Below are 20,879 nucleotides of genomic sequence, written 5' to 3' on the forward strand. Positions count from 1 at the left end.
CCCTGTCCACTCCCATCCCACGTTATCGTGCGGGAAGGTTTGGGCTATACTTTAAGAATCTTCCAACCTGACTATCCGCAACGTGTGAAACAAAAGTTGTGCACAGAGAGCGTAAGAAACTAACAACCAAAATATCTAAGAAGTAAAGATCATTCGAATGGCTCTCAAGATTACAAATGCAGTACTTCACAGCAAGTCGATCCAGGGTCTGTGTTGCCATAAAATTATAGAACACCTGCATTTCACTTAACATGCATGTGCTTTTCTTACATTCTATTTTAGAGATATTGTTATTCTTGAAGACAAAACTGTCGACAAAGAGTGGGGCCTATCCAATACATATACATTGAACAATCAAAAATATAGGCTATAGACTTTGACAAAGAAAGGGTATACACTAGATCGCATGTATTTATATGTTCCATTTTATTATTTTTTTTAAAATCATCTTTCATTCAATGCTATTGATAAGGTTTAGAAACAATAGACAAAGCAGCTAAGCAAATGAACAAAGGTGTGCAATTAAAAACACATATCTAGGTGTGGAAAAATAAAGTTTTTTTGAGCAATTATGTTTGACTAAGTTTTGACTTTGTAGCTATGGCCACAGAACATTTTTTGCCAAAAAGGGAATGTGTCTAAACTTAAGAAAATCCGAAACAATATCAGAATGACAACTGGGTCCCACGATGATCTGGTGACCACTGTCATAAAAACGTAAACCTTACACTGCATGGCCATATCACGAAGTTTTCAGGGCTCCTGCAGGGAACAGTACTAGGGAAAAGAAGAAGAGGCAGACCGAGAAAGTGGTGGGAAGACAGCAACAAATAATGCAGGGGCCTGTCATTGAGATTCTAGCCAAGGTAGAAGAGAGGAATGAAGTCTTGACAGAGCATGAGTGGTGTACCACCGGTCCAATAGACTAAGGAATAGTTGAAGGTCAGCCATTAGCAGGGTAACGAAAACTGTCAGATCCAAATCGGAATGGCTGCCTGGCCATTCGGTATGCGCTCTGGACTGTCCTTTGGTTGTCTCGATTATTGCTTGGTTCGAACCCCATCCGCTGCTACCCCCGTCATCCTGCGGGAGGTTTGGACTTGGATGTCATTATCTTCAAATTAGAAGAAACATCCGAAACATGTCAAACAAACAGTAGCTCCTCTCCCACGACATTTGTTTGATCTCTACTAAACTACAGATTCCGACGGAATTGATTTTTGTCAAAGATTATTTAAAAAAACAAGCAAGTTTGCATTATCACACAATCATCTGATCAAAAATATCAAACGGTACATATAGAGGCCAGAAAAACATCTAACTATAAAGAAATTGATTAACAAAATAAAAAGTGTAATTATTGAACACAAGGCTGTAGACCAAATCACTTTAACATAATTTTGAACACTTGAGAAATAGAAATAATGAAAGCAATTAAAACTGAAATAAAACTGAGCACAAAATGAGAAAACAGTCAGTTGTGTAAAAAGCGATGCACAGACCTATGCTACATGACATTGGCCAGGCCGCTGTTTGTTAGTGTCCTAAAATAGTGTAACATTCAATGGACAAGAAATAAGTGTAAGTCTTTACAAGTTGTATGTTTGAAACACAAGAAGTGTAACTCTGTGTGCTGTGTCTAGTTTCCTTTATTCGACCTCTCTCACTGAGCCGTCCCAAGCTCAAGTTCTACTGTGAGGACTGATTTGTAGCTTCAAAACGACGTGTAAGGATTTCTGCTTCAGAGTTCTTTGACTAGTTCTGGGTAGCACTCTTCAATCTTTCCGATAAAATTCATTCTGTAATTAGAAATGATTGGAGAGGGGCCGTCAAGTTCTCAACAAGGTAAAGAAAGGTTTGTAAGACTATAATTGTCTGATACCAGACTGAGGAGAAAAACAACTATTAAGGGAAACCAGAGCTTTATACGGAGACCCAACAATACTCAAGTTTTAAAACAATCAATCCAGGACATAATGTGAGTTCAAGAAAGCTTGGCTGACTACGAGAACGTATTGGTACAACTAGACTGCTAGAGTGCGAGACTGCTAGAGTTTAAGAGGTCTATACTGCTAGAGTCCGAGACTGCTAGACTTCTAGAGTGCGAGACTGCTAGAGTTCTAGAGTGCGAGACTGCTAGACTTCTAGAGTGCGAGACTGCTAGACTTCTAGAGTGCGAGACTGCTAGAGTCCGAGACTGCTAGACTTCTAGAGTGCGAGACTGCTAGACTTCTAGAGTGCGAGACTGCTAGAGTCCGAGACTGCTAGACTTCTAGAGTGCGAGACTGCTAGAGAGGTAGACTGCTTGAGTCCATGCAAGTCGCTTATAAATAGTTTCGAACTAATGTCTTGCATAAGCACAACGGCTGACTTGGCCTACAAGAAACTGGACGAGATTGTCATTTTTTAAGGTTTAATACTTATAAGTGTATAATTTAAGATGCATCATTGGAATATGCACTGACTGACCAAAAAAAGATGTTTCAGACATTTCTAAATGATATACCTAAACAAATAAACACAAACATAGACCAATAATCTAAGCTAAGCTAAATTCTGTTCTAGGTGGCCATTAGAAATAGTCCAAATCCTGATTCATAATAATTGAATATAACATCAAGAATTAATAGGGTAAGGTAATAGGAGTGTAAAATTGAAGAAGTCATAGAAAACTTCATTTGATGAGTTACTAGGGTAAAGATGATAGTTTAAAAATGATATGGTAAAGGAGATATGGTTAAGATATATGATGAGTTAAAATGAAATTAAAAAACAACATTTGAGATAATGAACTAGACGAATTTCGTCTCGGGACTTTAAGACACAAAGACTTCATCATCTACCTGTTATCTACCTGTTATCTACCTTTTATCTACCTGTTATCTACCTTTTATCTACATGTTATCTACCTTTTATCTACCTTTCTGCAAACGTTTCCTGCTGTCCTTCTTCTCTTCCATTTCTGTTCCTGGCAAAAATTGGGTCTTCCACTGCACGGCTCTATGTCCAAGCACCTAACATCCCTGGGGCTTTCAACATAACAATCCTGTTCAAGATAAGAAGATGGATTCATCCTTTTGCAACACACCAGTAGCCTCTCCTTGTCTGCGCAGCACTGGTTCTCACATTGGCACACCTGCCTCAAGACAATCCGTGCCAGGAACTTAGGTCTGAGTGTGCACGAGTTAAAATGTTCCCGCCCCCTCGTTGTTTTGCATTGGACTTCAGGGGGAGTCACTCGGTAGAATTGGAAGTGTTCAGATAACTTTGTTGGAATACCGGCAGCAGGAAGACGATGCCCCATTGTTGCTGTTTTGATGTGTGAAAACACAGATGTTAGGGTTTCTCTTGATGGTACCTAATTTAGATGAAACAATGGGCGAAAAAAAAAGATGGTTATTTTGTGCTGTTTTGTTAGATCTACATGAAAATCAACTACTGACAACTGTTTAAAAGCATGAAATTAATTAAAATGACGGGGATAGTTAGATGTGGTACAATTTAGTGCAACTGTCTGATTCTTCTGGCCCACGGATTCTCTCCCGTCAAAATCAACAGGTACGTGGAAATCTCCAAAAGGTTGATAATCGTAATGGTTAGTCACTCTAGAAAAGTCTAGATCTATATATAGTATATTGATTCTGTATAGAGTGTTCCTTAACTGACTGCAACCATGTATAGCTGTTATTTAAAGTAACCAAAATGTTCTGTTTTGTTTATTTACTTATTTATTTTGGGAAGAGTAGTGTACTTTAATTGAATGGTAGATCTTGAGCTAAATCTTACTAGCACTTCCACTATCTGTGAAAAATATACAAAATAAAATAACATACACAATTATAGTGTATTTTTAAACAAGATTACAAAGAGAGTTTGTGTTACACAAACTCAGAGGCGGCCCCCGTCGAAGTCAGATCCCTGTCGGATCTGCATATTCGCAAATAATATTCAAGAGGTGATTTAATTTTGATGGTCAAAAGTAATAATGTTTCAAAGATTCATTTGCTGTAAACTTAAATTTAAATTAAATAAAAAAATTTAGATTAGTTTTAGTATATTAAAACATTGCAATATTGATCAAAACGTTTGGAAATGAAAATCTACACTTTTTTTTTTACACTTTAAGTTTAGAAATTAAAATTCTACATCTTAATCTAGTCTATTTTAGTCTAAACTAGATCTAGAAATTCTAGATCTAGACTCTAAAATAATTTTAATTAGAATATAAATCCAGATCTAAATATACTGTAATAAAAATCTAGATCTAGTTTAAAAAATCTAGATTAGATCTAAATCAAGATATTCCTTTTTTAAACGCGAGTTACATAACGAGGCTTAATAAACATTACTATACCGAGCTCTTTTTTCATTTCATTTGAAGAATTAATTCCATATGACGTCAAAGGAAAAAAAAAAACACTACGTCACACGGCCTAATTAGACTAAAAATCGCATTCATCATTACGAGCCATTTATCGAGTGTTCATAGACTTTGGTGCACCGAGTGCGTTCTTTAAGCATTTCTTTTAAAGAATTCATTCCATATGACGTCAAGGGAAAAAAAACACTACGTCACACGGCCTAGCTAGACTAAAAATCACCTTCATCATTACGAGCCATTTATCGAGTGTTCATAGACATTGGTGCACCGAGTGCGTTCTTTTAACATTACATTTAAAGAATTCATTCATATGACGTCAAAGAAAAAAAAATTCCATTACCTCACAATAAGCTAGTACCGGTACCCTAAAAATGTCTTTATTTACACGAGATATTTGACGAGGGTTCATATACATTGGTGCACTGAGTTCTAATAGAATTTATTTAAAGAGGATCAAAGCCGCATTGTTTTTGCGTTTTGTCTGTCAGTCGGTCTGTCCGTCATCTTGATATAAAAAAAACAACTAGAAGTTATTAAAATTGATTAACCTTTATTTTACGTTTCAAAACATCGCAATAATTTTTAGGTATGAATACAATTGAAAAGTTTCTATAATAGATTGTTCCGGATGTTTGTATAAATAGTAAAAGAAAAAGAGAATTTCAGATAAATGTAATACCGTTAATTAAATTTTTTGGATGGTCTCGTATAAAAATTAGATGTACTACATGTGGAGAGATTTTCATACCTTACTTTGGTGTTTGGATTCTGTCTTCCTTAAAAATCGGAACATAATATTAACGATAATTAGATTTTTTAATGTTTTAGGTAGAAAGTTTAATGTACTGTAAGAGAGTAGTGAGTTAAAATATTTTTAATAAAAATCCGAAAAAACATTATTTCGTAAATGAGAAGATTATTTGTTTATTAATTAGAAGAGAGGAGTTCAAACAATTATTTGGCGTTAGTAGATTTTTAAATAAATTCGGAAATTTCTGTGACGATTTGTAAGAAACAAAATCCGGAACATTCTTTATCGATTACAAAACTTCTATGTTATGTTTCAGCAAGAAAATTAAATGTCTAAAAAAGTAATTTTCAGTAATCAATTCTAGTAAATTACTTTTTTTTAAAGCCCTGAACAACCTATTGTCGATATTTTTAAAATTTGTTTAAAGATGAAAATACGGAACAATTTGATATTGATAACCAAATTATAGTGACGCATTGTCAAATAATATAAGTGTAATATTAGTAAATTATGCGATTTCAAACAATCATTAGGCATAATTCATGTTTTTTAAAACAATATCCGGAACATTTTTACACTTAATGAAATATAAGTCAGTATAGAGATTTTGATTTAGCATTAATATGCTATTTACATAAAAAACGGAACAACATATTATTGATAATGTGTTTTTGCAACGTTTAAGAATGGAAATTGAATGTAATATAAATTAGAAGAGCAAACACACATTTGTTGGGGTTGATTAGTTTTGCAAAAAAAAAAAAATCCGGAACAATCAATTTTTAGATACTTAAAACTATTGAGATGATACGGGAGGAACATTAAAGGGTAAATCAGATTTTCAATAGCTTTTAGAGTTCTAGTTTTTTTAATCTAATCGTGACGGACAGACCGACCAACAGACAAAACGCACAAAAATAATCTTCTTTTATTCTTTTATCACTAAACAAAAAATAAATAAAATCTGATTTTTTTTAAAAGTTTAAGGAATTGGTTTAGCACCTGATCATGTTGCGACGTTACGCTACTGCACGAAAATCGCTGCATAAAAAGTCCATTTAAAAAAATGTGCGTGATATTTACATACAAAGTGCATTATTAGCCTTTATAAACAAACAGAAATGTTTTCTTTTAATTTTAGCAGCTAGTTGACCAGAAAAAACATCTTTAACTATTATTTATATTTGTTGTAAACATTTCCTGTACATTTTAAAAATATAGTTGACTTTGTGATACTGAAAATACACATAAATTGTCCATCTTTGTTAGCATATTGTGACATTGCCTCCCTTACATTTACGTAATTGTTTTAGAATTGGTGTATTTTTATGAAAAAATCGCTTGCATAATTAATTTTATAAATTAAACGGTTTGCTTTTAGAAAACCAAAAGTAGCCGTTGCACCTAAACTTTTCAAGCCGCATTTAATGATGAAATAATATTTTTCATAGCTCTTCTAGTTTTCGAGATCTGAGTGTGACAGACGGACAGACGGACAGATGGACAGACGGACATTTTGCACAAACCTAATAGCGGCTTTTTCCCCTTACGGGGGCCGCTAAAAATAATACGAATCCTATATATATCCAGTATGAGGGACGACCTGATACCAAAGGAATCTTAATTATTTTTTTTTTGGTGAGATGAAAGGTGGTCGGTGGAACAGATGTGCCCCCCCCCCCCCCCCCGGAAACGCTTTAAAGAACAGCTTAGGCGCCAAGTTGCTTGAACTGACATCAAAAAGAGCACCTGGCAACAGGCGGCTTCCGAACAAGATAAATGGAGGTTTCTTACAAAGACCGCGGGATACAAGTCTAAGACCAAAAGACCGCGGGATACAAGTCTAAGACCAAAAGACCGCGGGATACAAGTCTAAGACCAAAAGACCGCGAGATACAAGTCTAAGACCAAAAGACAGCGGGATACAAGTTTAAGACCAAAAGAAATTCCACTGCCGATGACAGACGTACACGGCGATAAAATAACCCAAAATGACCACCACTGGACAACGGTCATATCTGCGCTGGATGTGATAAAATACGTAGGTAGCAGCTGTAAAATAATTCACTCCTCATTAATCTTCGGACTGGAAAACAAGCCTTATTCGACATATAAATAGAGTCTATATCTATAAGTTATTTATATTGATTTGTCTGTCATTCACTCATTCACTGATTCAAGACATTCAAGTTGAAGGTCTACTCGCTTTTTTCAGACATACATTTACAAAATTTAAGTCTTAATTAACATGCATGACTAAATTAACACGCGTAGGACATAATTTATGTATTTATTTATTTTTGAGGTAACGTCTGTAATTTATAAGATAAGAAACATTATACTTTAGGCCTATAATACTTATTTTGCCTTCGACTAGACTAAATGTAGAGTCTAGAATCTAAATTAATATATCTAGAAATCTATATAATCTATACTTAGATCAGAGAGTAAATCTGAGTAGATTAAATCTAGATGTACATTCAAGATCTAAATTTACATTTATCATAATAATATAATGTTTATGTCATTTAGATCTAGATTTCAATTTTAAGAACATTATTTAATTTTAGATACACTAAAATTGCCTTACACTAGTTCTAAATCTTAATTGTGTCTCAATGTTTCGCCATTTTGGTATTCAGTGACGTCACTAAAATGTGTGCACAAATCTTCTGAAGCACAAGGAGATGTGCGTGAGATGTTGCATACAACTAAATGGCTACACATCATAAGAAGCTAACTCCGAGATGTCCATGAAATGTTGCATAGAGCTAAATGGCTACACATCATAAGAAGCTAACTCCGAGATGTCCATGAGATGTTACATACAGCTAAATGGCTACACAAAAAGCTAACTCCGAGATGCCCATGAAATGTTGCATACAGCTAAATGGCTACACATCATAAGAAGCTAACTCCGAGATGTCCATGAAATGTTGCATACAGCTAAATGGCTACATAAGAAGCTAACTCCGAGATGTCCATGAGATGTTACATACAGCTAAATGGCTACACAAAAAGCTAACTCCGAGATGTCCATGAAATGTTGCATACAGCTAAATGGCTACATAAGAAGCTAACTCCGAGATGTCCATGAGATGTTGCATAAAGCTAAATGGCTACACAAAAAGCTAACTCCGAGATGTCCATGAAATGTTGCATACAGCTAAATGGCTACATAAGAAGCTAACTCCGAGATGCCCATGAGATGTTGCATACAGCTAAATGGCTACACATCATAAGAAGCTAACTCCGAGATGTCCATGAAATGTTGCATACAGCTAAATGGCTACACATCATAAGAAGCTAACTCCGAGATGCCCATGAGATGTTGCATACAGCTAAATGGCTACACATCATAAGAAGCTAACTCCGAGATGTCCATGAAATGTTGCATACAGCTAAATGGCTACACATCATAAGAAGCTAACTCCGAGATGCCCATGAGATGTTACATACAGCTAAATGGCTACATAAGAAGCTAACTCCGAGATGCCCATGAGATGTTGCATACAGCTAAATGGCTACACATCATAAGAAGCTAACTCCGAGATGTCCATGAAATGTTGCATACAGCTAAATGGCTACATAAGAAGCTAACTCCGAGATGCCCATGAGATGTTGCATACAGCTAAATGGCTACACATCATAAGAAGCTAACGCCGAGATGTCCATGAGATGTTGCATACAGCTAAATGGCTACACATCATAAGAAGCTAACTCCGAGATGCCCATGAGATGTTGCATACAGCTAAATGGCTACATAAGAAGCTAACTCCGAGATGTCCATGAGATGTTGCATACAGCTAAATGGCTACATAAGAAGCTAACTCCGAGATGTCCATGAGATGTTGCATACAGCTAAATGGCGACATAAGAAGCTAACTCCGAGATGTCCATGAGATGTTGCATACAGCTAAATGGCTACATAAGAAGCTAACTCCGAGATGTCCATAAGATGTTGCATACAGCTAAATGGCTACACAAGAAGCTAACTCCGAGATGTCCATAAGATGTTGCATACAGCTAAATGGCTACATAAGAAGCTAACTCCGAGATGTCCATGAAATGTTGCATACAGCTAAATGGCTACATAAGAAGCTATCTCCGAGATGCCCATGAGATGTTGCATACAGCTAAATGGCTACACATCATAAGAAGCTAACTCCGAGATGCCCATTAGATGTTGCATACAGCTAAATGGCTACATAAGAAGCTAACTCCGAGATGCCCATGAGATGTTGCATACAGCTAAATGGCTACACATCATAAGAAGCTAACTCCGAGATGTCCATGAGATGTTGCATACAGCTAAATGGCTACACATCATAAGAAGCTAACTCCGAGATGTCCATGAGATGTTGCATACAGCTAAATGGCTACATAAGAAGCTATCTCCGAGATGTCCATGAGATGTTGCATACAGCTAAATGGCTACATAAGAAGCTAACTCCGAGATGTCCATAAGATGTTGCATACAGCTAAATGGCTACACAAGAAGCTAACTCCGAGATGCCCATGAGATGTTGCATACAGCTAAATGGCTACATAAGAAGCTAACTCCGAGATGTCCATAAGATGTTGCATACAGCTAAATGGCTACACAAGAAGCTAACTCCGAGATGTCCATGAGATGTTGCATACAGCTAAATGGCTACATAAGAAGCTAACTCCGAGATGTCCATGAGATGTTGGATACAGCTAAATGGCTACATAAGAAGCTAACTCCGAGATGTCCATGAGATGTTGCATACAGCTAAATGGCTACATAAGAAGCTAACTCCGAGATGCCCATGAGATGTTGCATACAGCTAAATGGCTACATAAGAAGCTAACTCCGAGATGTCCATGAGATGTTGCATACAGCTAAATGGCGACATAAAAAGCTAACTCCGAGATGTCCATGAGATGTTGCATACAGCTAAATGGCTACACAAGAAGCTAACTCCGAGATGTCCATGAGATGTTGCATACAGCTAAATGGCTACATAAGAAGCTAACTCCGAGATGTCCATGAGATGTTGCATACAGCTAAATGGCTACATAAGAAGCTAACTCCGAGATGTCCATAAGATGTTGCATACAGCTAAATGGCTACACATCATAAGAAGCTAACTCCGAGATGTCCATGAGATGTTGCATACAGCTAAATGGCTACACAAGAAGCTAACTCCGAGATGTCCATAAGATGTTGCATACAGCTAAATGGCTACACATCATAAGAAGCTAACTCCGAGATGTCCATAAGATGTTGCATACAGCTAAATGGCTACACAAGAAGCTAACTCCGAGATGTCCATGAGATGTTACATACAGCTAAATTGCTACACATCATAAGAAGCTAACTCCGAGATGCCCATGAGATGTTGCATACAGCTAAATGGCTACATAAGAAGCTAACTCCGAGATGTCCATGAGATGTTGCATACAACTAAATGGCTACATAAGAAGCTAACTCCGAGATGTCCATGAGATGTTGCATACAGCTAAATGGCGACATAAGAAGCTAACTCCGAGATGTCCATGAGATGTTGCATACAGCTAAATGGCTACATAAGAAGCTTACTCCGAGATGTCCATAAGATGTTGCATACAGCTAAATGGCTACACATCATAAGAAGCTAACTCCGAGATGCCCATGAGATGTTGCATACAGCTAAATGGCTACATAAGAAGCTAACTCCGAGATGTCCATGAGATGTTGCATACAGCTAAATGGCTACATAAGAAGCTAACTCCGAGATGTCCATGAGATGTTGCATACAGCTAAATGGCTACATAAGAAGCTAACTCCGAGATGTCCATGAGATGTTGCATACAGCTAAATGGCTACACAAGAAGCTAACTCCGAGATGTCCATGAGATGTTGCATACAGCTAAATGGCTACATAAGAAGCTAACTCCGAGATGTCCATGAGATGTTGCATACAGCTAAATGGCTACATAAGAAGCTAACTCCGAGATGTCCATAAGATGTTGCATACAGCTAAATGGCTACACATCATAAGAAGCTAACTCCGAGATGTCCATGAGATGTTGCATACAGCTAAATGGCTACACAAGAAGCTAACTCCGAGATGTCCATAAGATGTTGCATACAGCTAAATGGCTACACATCATAAGAAGCTAACTCCGAGATGTCCATAAGATGTTGCATACAGCTAAATGGCTACACAAGAAACTAACTCCGAGATGTCCATGAGATGTTACATACAGCTAAATTGCTACACATCATAAGAAGCTAACTCCGAGATGCCCATGAGATGTTGCATACAGCTAAATGGCTACATAAGAAGCTAACTCCGAGATGTCCATGAGATGTTGCATACAACTAAATGGCTACATAAGAAGCTAACTCCGAGATGTCCATGAGATGTTGCATACAGCTAAATGGCGACATAAGAAGCTAACTCCGAGATGTCCATGAGATGTTGCATACAGCTAAATGGCTACATAAGAAGCTTACTCCGAGATGTCCATAAGATGTTGCATACAGCTAAATGGCTACACATCATAAGAAGCTAACTCCGAGATGCCCATGAGATGTTGCATACAGCTAAATGGCTACATAAGAAGCTAACTCCGAGATGTCCATGAGATGTTGCATACAGCTAAATGGCTACATAAGAAGCTAACTCCGAGATGTCCATGAGATGTTGCATACAGCTAAATGGCTACATAAGAAGCTAACTCCGAGATGTCCATGAGATGTTGCATACAGCTAAATGGCTACACAAGAAGCTAACTCCGAGATGCCCATGAGATGTTGCATACAGCTAAATGGCTACATAAGAAGCTAACTCCGAGATGTCCATGAAATGTTGCATACAGCTAAATGGCTACACAAGAAGCTAACTCCGAGATGTCCATGAGATGTTGCATACAGCTAAATGGCTACATAAGAAGCTAACTCCGAGATGTCCATGAGATGTTGCATACAGCTAAATGGCTACATAAGAAGCTAACTCCGAGATGTTCATGAGATGTTGCATACAGCTAAATGGCTACATAAGAAGCTAACTCCGAGATGCCCATGAGATGTTGCATACAGCTAAATGGCTACATAAGAAGCTAACTCCGAGATGCCCATGAGATGTTGCATACAGCTAAATGGCTACATAAGAAGCTAACTCCGAGATGTCCATAAGATGTTGCATACAGCTAAATGGCTACACAAGAAGCTAACTCCGAGATGCCCATGAGATGTTGCATACAGCTAAATGGCTACATAAGAAGCTAACTCCGAGATGTCCATGAGATGTTGCATACAGCTAAATGGCTACATAAGAAGCTAACTCCGAGATGTCCATAAGATGTTGCATACAGCTAAATGGCTACACATCATAAGAAGCTAACTCCGAGATGTCCATGAGATGTTGCATACAGCTAAATGGCTACACAAGAAGCTAACTCCGAGATGTCCATAAGATGTTGCATACAGCTAAATGGCTACACATCATAAGAAGCTAACTCCGAGATGTCCATAAGATGTTGCATACAGCTAAATGGCTACACAAGAAGCTAACTCCGAGATGTCCATGAGATGTTACATACAGCTAAATGGCTACACATCATAAGAAGCTAACTCCGAGATGCCCATGAGATGTTGCATACAGCTAAATGGCTACATAAGAAGCTAACTCCGAGATGTCCATGAGATGTTGCATACAGCTAAATGGCTACATAAGAAGCTAACTCCGAGATGTCCATGAGATGTTGCATACAGCTAAATGGCGACATAAGAAGCTAACTCCGAGATGTCCATGAGATGCTGCATACAGCTAAATGGCTACATAAGAAGCTTACTCCGAGATGTCCATAAGATGTTGCATACAGCTAAATGGCTACACATCATAAGAAGCTAACTCCGAGATGCCCATGAGATGTTGCATACAGCTAAATGGCTACATAAGAAGCTAACTCCGAGATGTCCATGAGATGTTGCATACAGCTAAATGGCTACATAAGAAGCTAACTCCGAGATGTCCATGAGATGTTGCATACAGCTAAATGGCTACATAAGAAGCTAACTCCGAGATGTCCATGAGATGCTGCATACAGCTAAATGGCTACATAAGAAGCTTACTCCGAGATGTCCATAAGATGTTGCATACAGCTAAATGGCTACACATCATAAGAAGCTAACTCCGAGATGCCCATGAGATGTTGCATACAACTAAATGGCTACATAAGAAGCTAACTCCGAGATGTCCATGAGATGTTGCATACAGCTAAATGGCGACATAAGAAGCTAACTCCGAGATGTCCATGAGATGTTGCATACAGCTAAATGGCTACATAAGAAGCTTACTCCGAGATGTCCATAAGATGTTGCATACAGCTAAATGGCTACACATCATAAGAAGCTAACTCCGAGATGCCCATGAGATGTTGCATACAGCTAAATGGCTACATACGAAGCTAACTCCGAGATGTCCATGAGATGTTGCATACAGCTAAATGGCTACATAAGAAGCTAACTCCGAGATGTCCATAAGATGTTGCATACAGCTAAATGGCTACACATCATAAGAAGCTAACTCCGAGATGTCCATGAGATGTTGCATACAGCTAAATGGCTACATAAGAAGCTAACTCCGAGATGTCCATGAGATGTTGCATACAACTAAATGGCTACATAAGAAGCTAACTCCGAGATGTCCATGAGATGTTGCATACAGCTAAATGGCGACATAAGAAGCTAACTCCGAGATGTCCATGAGATGTTGCATACAGCTAAATGGCTACATAAGAAGCTTACTCCGAGATGTCCATAAGATGTTGCATACAGCTAAATGGCTACACATCATAAGAAGCTAACTCCGAGATGCCCATGAGATGTTGCATACAGCTAAATGGCTACATAAGAAGCTAACTCCGAGATGTCCATGAGATGTTGCATACAGCTAAATGGCTACATAAGAAGCTAACTCCGAGATGTCCATGAGATGTTGCATACAGCTAAATGGCTACATAAGAAGCTAACTCCGAGATGTCCATGAGATGTTGCATACAGCTAAATGGCTACACAAGAAGCTAACTCCGAGATGCCCATGAGATGTTGCATACAGCTAAATGGCTACATAAGAAGCTAACTCCGAGATGTCCATGAGATGTTGCATACAGCTAAATGGCTACATAAGAAGCTAACTCCGAGATGTCCATAAGATGTTGCATACAGCTAAATGGCTACACAAGAAGCTAACTCCGAGATGTCTATAAGATGTTGCATACAGCTAAATGGCTACATAAGAAGCTAACTCCGAGATGTTCATGAAATGTTGCATACAGCTAAATGGCGACATAAGAAGCTAACTCCGAGATGTCCATGAGATGTTGCATACAGCTAAATGGCTACATAAGAAGCTAACTCCGAGATGCCCATGAGATGTTGCATACAGCTAAATGGCTACATAAGAAGCTAACTCCGAGATGTCCATAAGATGTTGCATACAGCTAAATGGCTACACAAGAAGCTAACTCCGAGATGCCCATGAGATGTTGCATACAGCTAAATGGCTACATACGAAGCTAACTCCGAGATGTCCATGAGATGTTGCATACAGCTAAATGGCTACATAAGAAGCTAACTCCGAGATGTCCATAAGATGTTGCATACAGCTAAATGGCTACATAAGAAGCTAACTCCGAGATGCCCATGAGATGTTGCATACAGCTAAATGGCTACACATCATAAGAATCTAACTCCGAGATGTCCATGAGATGTTGCATACAGCTAAATGGCTACACATCATAAGAAGCTAACTCCGAGATGTCCATGAGATTTTGCATACAGCTAAATGGCTACATAAGAAGCTAACTCCGAGATGTCCATGAGATGTTGCATACAGCTAAATGGCTACATAAGAAGCTAACTCCGAGATGTCCATAAGATGTTGCATACAGCTAAATGGCTACACAAGAAGCTAACTCCGAGATGCCCATGAGATGTTGCATACAGCTAAATGGCTACATAAGAAGCTAACTCCGAGATGTCCATAAGATGTTGCATACAGCTAAATGGCTACACAAGAAGCTAACTCCGAGATGTCCATGAGATGTTGCATACAGCTTAATGGCTACATAAGAAGCTAACTCCGAGATGCCCATGAGATGTTGCATACAGCTAAATGGCTACATAAGAAGCTAACTCCGAGATGCCCATGAGATTTTGCATACAGCTAAATGGCTACATAAGAAGCTAACTCCGAGATGTCCATAAGATGTTGCATACAGCTAAATGGCTACACAAGAAGCTAACTCCGAGATGCCCATGAGATGTTGCATACAGCTAAATGGGTACATAAGAAGCTAACTCTGAGATGTCCATGAGATGTTTCATACAGCTAAATGGCTACATAAGAAGCTAACTCCGAGATGCCCATGAGATGTTGCATACAGCTAAATGGCTACATAAGAAGCTAACTCCGAGATGTCCATAAGATGTTGCATACAGCTAAATGGCTACATAAGAAGCTAAACTCCGTGAAATACCTAGTGTCAGGAGATGAACGATCACTAAAAGAGATTTTTTAAAAACCTGTTTGAGTTGGATAAAGCCGTCTTGAGTAAATTGTGGGAAATCTCCAAAAGTAACATCAGCTTCCAAGTAAGAGTAAAACTGTACTCTTGTATTCTCCATATGCATCACTCTATACTGAGGCTGGCGCTGAAAGAAGAAAACTGCTAGGTGTTAGATATCGAAAAAAAGATCAACACTCTGCCTGGCAAATTAATGAGGAACTCCTTAACAGTGTGAAGACACAAAAGCTGTTTCGGTTATATTGTATTTGTAAGACATGGACTCACTGTCTTAAGTCATCCTTCGAGGTCCAGTGGAGGGAGCACGAAGAATGGGTCGAGACAAGAAAAGCTGGCTGGACAAGGTGAAAGAATAGATCGGCCCCTCTCTGGATATTCTTCTATGGACATATATATATATATAGGATTTATTCAAAGAAATTTCTATAAATCAAATAAGAACATAAAACTAAAATGTTATTTAACCTCGGTTAGGCCAATAATAGAATATGCATCCTCTGTTTGGGACCCCTCAACTCAAGAAAACATTAAGAAACTGGAACAGACACAAAATAGAGCAGTGAGATTCATAACAAACGAATATTCACATTTGACTAGAGTAACACCTTTTGTAAAATCACTAAATTTAGAAAGCCTTCAGGACAGAAGACTCAAAAGTAAAGTAGCAATTATACATAAAACACTGAACCATAATCTTCAAATACAAAAACAAAATTTAATAAAATACTCAGAAAGACACAAAGATAAAGGTACACTCCTCGTCCCATATGCTAGGACAAATTTGTACAAATACTCCTTCTTCCCTAGTGCTATTAGAGCATGGAATGGGTTACCTGAGCTAGCCAGGAAAACCAGTAACTTGGCAGAATTTAAGTCATTGGTTAATATGCATGACTAAATGCATGACGCGTAAGACGTAATCATCTTCTTTTTTGAAGTAACGTCTGTATACACTGGCGGATCCGGGGGGGGGTGGGGGGGGCGGTAGGGGGCGATCGCCCCCCCCACTCGGCCGACCCCCCTCCACCCGAAAATAGGGGGGGCGGACGAACTTTAGTATAGGATTCACACAATTTGTATACGAATTTATTACTTATGTTAAAAATATATACTAATTATTTATATTTCAACCTATTTTTAGATTATTTCGCCCCCCCTTCCTCTAGTATGTTGGCCGATTTGGTGGGGTCGGGAAGGTGCGATGGTATCAATCCCGCCCCCCCCCCTTTTAACTTTCGAGTGGGGGGGGGGCGGTCCAATTTATTGGTAGAAATCACAGCCTGCTAACAAAATCAATTAAATATCTATATCCTTGTAACTTGTTATTGATATTTTGACCGATCTTTATATTATGTCGTTCCCTGTTTGCCGATTGGTGGGGGGAGGGGACGAATACCTCTTCTGCCCTTCCCCCCTAAACCCTTTGAGTGGGGGGGGGGCGGTCCGTTTTTATTGAGAAATCATAGTTTGTGAACAAAATTAGTTGAATTAATATATAAATTTTATATTATGTCGCTCCCTTTCTGGTATTTTGGCCGATTCGGTGGGGTGAGGGGGGGGGCGATTGCATGTACTGCCCTCCCCACTCTAGCCCTCTGAGTGCTGGGGGGGAGGGGGGGCGGTCCTATTTTTGTGGAGAATCATAGTTTGTGAATAAAATTAGTTGAATATCTATATAATATAAACTACGTATTGATATTTGACCCATTGTAAATATGTCGTACCACACTCTAATCTCAAATTGTATCATTAGAAAATTTAAATGAAAAAGGGTTGTACCAGGTGGGAGGGGCGATACATGCAATCGCATTTCCCCCATCGGACAAATCAATACTTTTTCTTTTTGTATTATAGTTAAGAAATTACAAAATTAAACAAATCTGTCACTAATATAATGTATATATACTATAAATTAAATTTTTATATCGAGTCGCCCCATACCTATTCTTTAATGCCAAATGCAATCTTTAGCAGAAATTAGTAAAGGAGCGAGGATTAATCGTTTTCACTCTACCGCCATTCCCATTTCCAGACAGAGTTTTTGTAATTTCACATGAAGTTATCATAAGTATTTTATGAAAGACTTTGCATTGGAAAAGTTAGAATTCAAACGAAATTTTTCAGTATAAGAGTCATGATTGAGATGAGTTCTAAACTCAAATAACGTTTTCATAGTCGCCTTTTCCCAACCTTTACTCAATCTGATATTTTTCTAGCTAAATAAATTTGGGACTATAACTCACAATTTATGCTAGAGTTTTCTTGAATACTATTTATCGAATAAGTTTTTTTTCGGCGGCGATCCTCAAAGCAAAAATCTAAATACGTGGGGTATCCTATCTTTTCAAGGTTTTATTTGCAATGTATTATGAGTCTATAAATTCAAATTAGAATATTTTTCAAGTACAACATTATTCGAAAGCTCGTTTTTTAATAGTATGAATAATGAGCTTCAGGTCAGGAGAATGCGTTTCTGCAGTGAAGAATGCAAGAAAACGCTTTTGGCATCGGGCTTCGCCCCGAACTCCATTGATGAATAATGAGCTGTACTTGTCAGGAGAATGCGTTTCTGCAGTGAAATAAGCAAGAAAACGCTTTTGGCGTCGGGGCTTGCCCCGAACTACATTGTGAAGAATGAGCTGTACTTGTCAGGAGAATGCGTTTCTGCAGTCAAAAAAGCAAGAAAACGCTTATGGCGTCCCGAACTTCACCAGAGAACTTTATAGCGCTGCCCCAGTTGTTTTGGTTTTCGCCGAAGGTTGAGAAATGCTGCTTTTTTTATTCTCATATTTATATATATATATATATATACATATATATGTGTGTGCGTGTGTGTGTGCGTGTGTGTGTGCGTGTGTGTGTGTGCGTGCGTGTGTGTATGTGTGTGTGCGCGCGCGCGCGCTGTATGCACGTTTATGCGTAGGGTTAGGGTTTACTGGGCGTTAGGGTTAGGGTTTGGAAAAAAATCGCCCCCCCCCCCACTCCAAAGTTCTGGATCCGCTAGTGTCTGTATATATGTATATTGTTTTAAAAATAATGTATTTTTATGAAGGAAAAAAAACAGCTTGCATAATTAATTTTAATTTTAATTCGAAAACAAACAAACCAGCATATTAAACAAAGAATAAGAGATTTCATCAAGATCTCTTATCTCAGAATTGTAATTCTATTTTGTAAGCACTCAGTGTAAAACAGCTCAGTACTTTAAGGGTTAATCTATTTTTATTTCCAATCCAGAAAACAGTTAATTTCGTCTTCAAATTTCTCATTCACATAAGTTACCATACACTAGTTATCATACACTAGTTATCATACACCAGTTACCATACTCTTCATTAAATCTTGTTTAATAGTAAGATATCAATGGCATGTACAAATAATGGGAAGAATGTTGTTCGTATGCTAGAAACGGTGACCCGTCAAAAAAAGTGCCGACAAAATAGCGCGGACTTTTATAGGCCTATTTGAGGGGCATAAAAATACCGGATTTTTGTAAGTGAAGGTCCTGGGTAGCATTGCTCATTGAGGTCTCTATCTTCTTCAATATTAATAGATTTAAAAGTATGCCATATTTTCAGAGAAAGAGAGCACTTTAAAGTTGTATCTTCATTTCTTCTTCAATATTAATAGATTTAAAAGTATGCCATATTTTCAGAGAAAGAGAGCACTTTAAAGTTGTATCTTCATTTCTTCTTCAATATTAATAGATTTAAAAGTATGCCATATTTTCAGAGAAAGAGAGCACTTTAAAGTTGTATCTTCATTTCTTCTTCAATATTAATAGATTTAAAAGTATGCCATATTTTCAGAGAAAGAGAGCACTTTAAAGTTGTATCTTCATTTCTTCTTCAATATTAATAGATTTAAAAGTATGCCATATTTTCAGAGAAAGAGAGCACTTTAAAGTTGTATCTTCATTTCTTCTTCAATATTAATAGATTTAAAAGTATGCCATATTTTCAGAGAAAGAGAGCACTTTAAAGTTGTATCTTCATTTCTTCTTCAATATTAATAGATTTAAAAGTATGCCATATTTTCAGAGAAAGAGAGCACTTTAAAGTTGTATCTTCATTTCTTCTTCAATATTAATAGATTTAAAAGTATGCCATATTTTCAGAGAAAGAGAGCACTTTAAAGTTGTATCTTCATTTCTTCTTCAATATTAATAGATTTAAAAGTATGCCATATTTTCAGAGAAAGAGAGCACTTTAAAGTTGTATCTTCATTTCTTCTTCAATATTAATAGATTTAAAAGTATGCCATATTTTCAGAGAAAGAGAGCACTTTAAAGTTGTATCTTCATTTCTTCTTCAATATTAATAGATTTAAAAGTATGCCATATTTTCAGAGAAAGAGAGCACTTTAAAGTTGTATCTTCATTTCTTCTTCAATATTAATAGATTTAAAAGTATGCCATATTTTCAGAGAAAGAGAGCACTTTAAAGTTGTATCTTCATTTCTTCTTCAATATTAATAGATTTAAAAGTATGCCATATTTTCAGAGAAAGAGAGCACTTTAAAGTTGTATCTTCATTTCTTCTTCAATATTAATAGATTTAAAAGTATGCCATATTTTCAGAGAAAGAGAGTACTTTAAAGTTGTATCTTCATTTCTTCTTCAATATTAATAGATTTAAAAGTATGCCATATTTTCAGAGAAAGAGAGCACTTTAAAGTTGTATCTTCATTTCTTCTTCAATATTAATAGATTTAAAAGTATGCCATATTTTCAGAGAAAGAGAGCACTTTAAAGTTGTATCTTCATTTCTGCTTCAATATTAATAGATTTAAAAGTATGCCATATTTTCAGAGAAAGAGAGTACTTTAAAGTTGTATCTTTATTTCTTCTTCAATATTAATAGATTTAAAAGTATGCCATATTTTCAGAGAAAGAGAGCACTTTAAAGTTGTATCTTCATTTCTTCTTCAATATTAATAGATTTAAAAGTATGCCATATTTTCAGAGAAAGAGAGCACTTTAAAGTTGTATCTTCATTTCTTCTTCAATATTAATAGATTTAAAAGTATGCCATATTTTCAGAGAAAGAGAGCACTTTAAAGTTGTATCTTCATTTCTTCTTCAATATTAATAGATTTAAAAGTATGCCATATTTTCAGAGAAAGAGAGCACTTTAAAGTTGTATCTTCATTTCTTCTTCAATATTAATAGATTTAAAAGTATGCCATATTTTCAGAGAAAGAGAG

At 37.2% G+C, this 20,879-nt stretch overlaps 1 long non-coding RNA gene across 2 annotated transcripts; it reads right to left on the reverse strand.

Annotated features, from left to right (window-relative positions):
* Nucleotides 1-1,478: 1,478 nt before the first annotated feature.
* On the reverse strand, nt 1,479-7,837 carry LOC106073119 (uncharacterized). Of its 2 annotated transcripts, none has more exons than XR_001218741.2 (3): nt 7,723-7,837; nt 2,921-3,358; nt 1,479-1,799 (listed from the first exon to the last, which is right to left on the reverse strand). It is a non-coding gene; the product is annotated as an uncharacterized LOC106073119 (long non-coding RNA). The 2 variants fall into 2 exon arrangements; XR_008776676.1 differs by having other exon boundaries at nt 2,910-3,358.
* Between the last annotated feature and the right edge of the window lie 13,042 nt (nt 7,838-20,879).

This window comes from Biomphalaria glabrata, chromosome 2, assembly GCF_947242115.1.
Source record: "Biomphalaria glabrata chromosome 2, xgBioGlab47.1, whole genome shotgun sequence".
NCBI lineage: Eukaryota > Metazoa > Mollusca > Gastropoda > Planorbidae > Biomphalaria > Biomphalaria glabrata.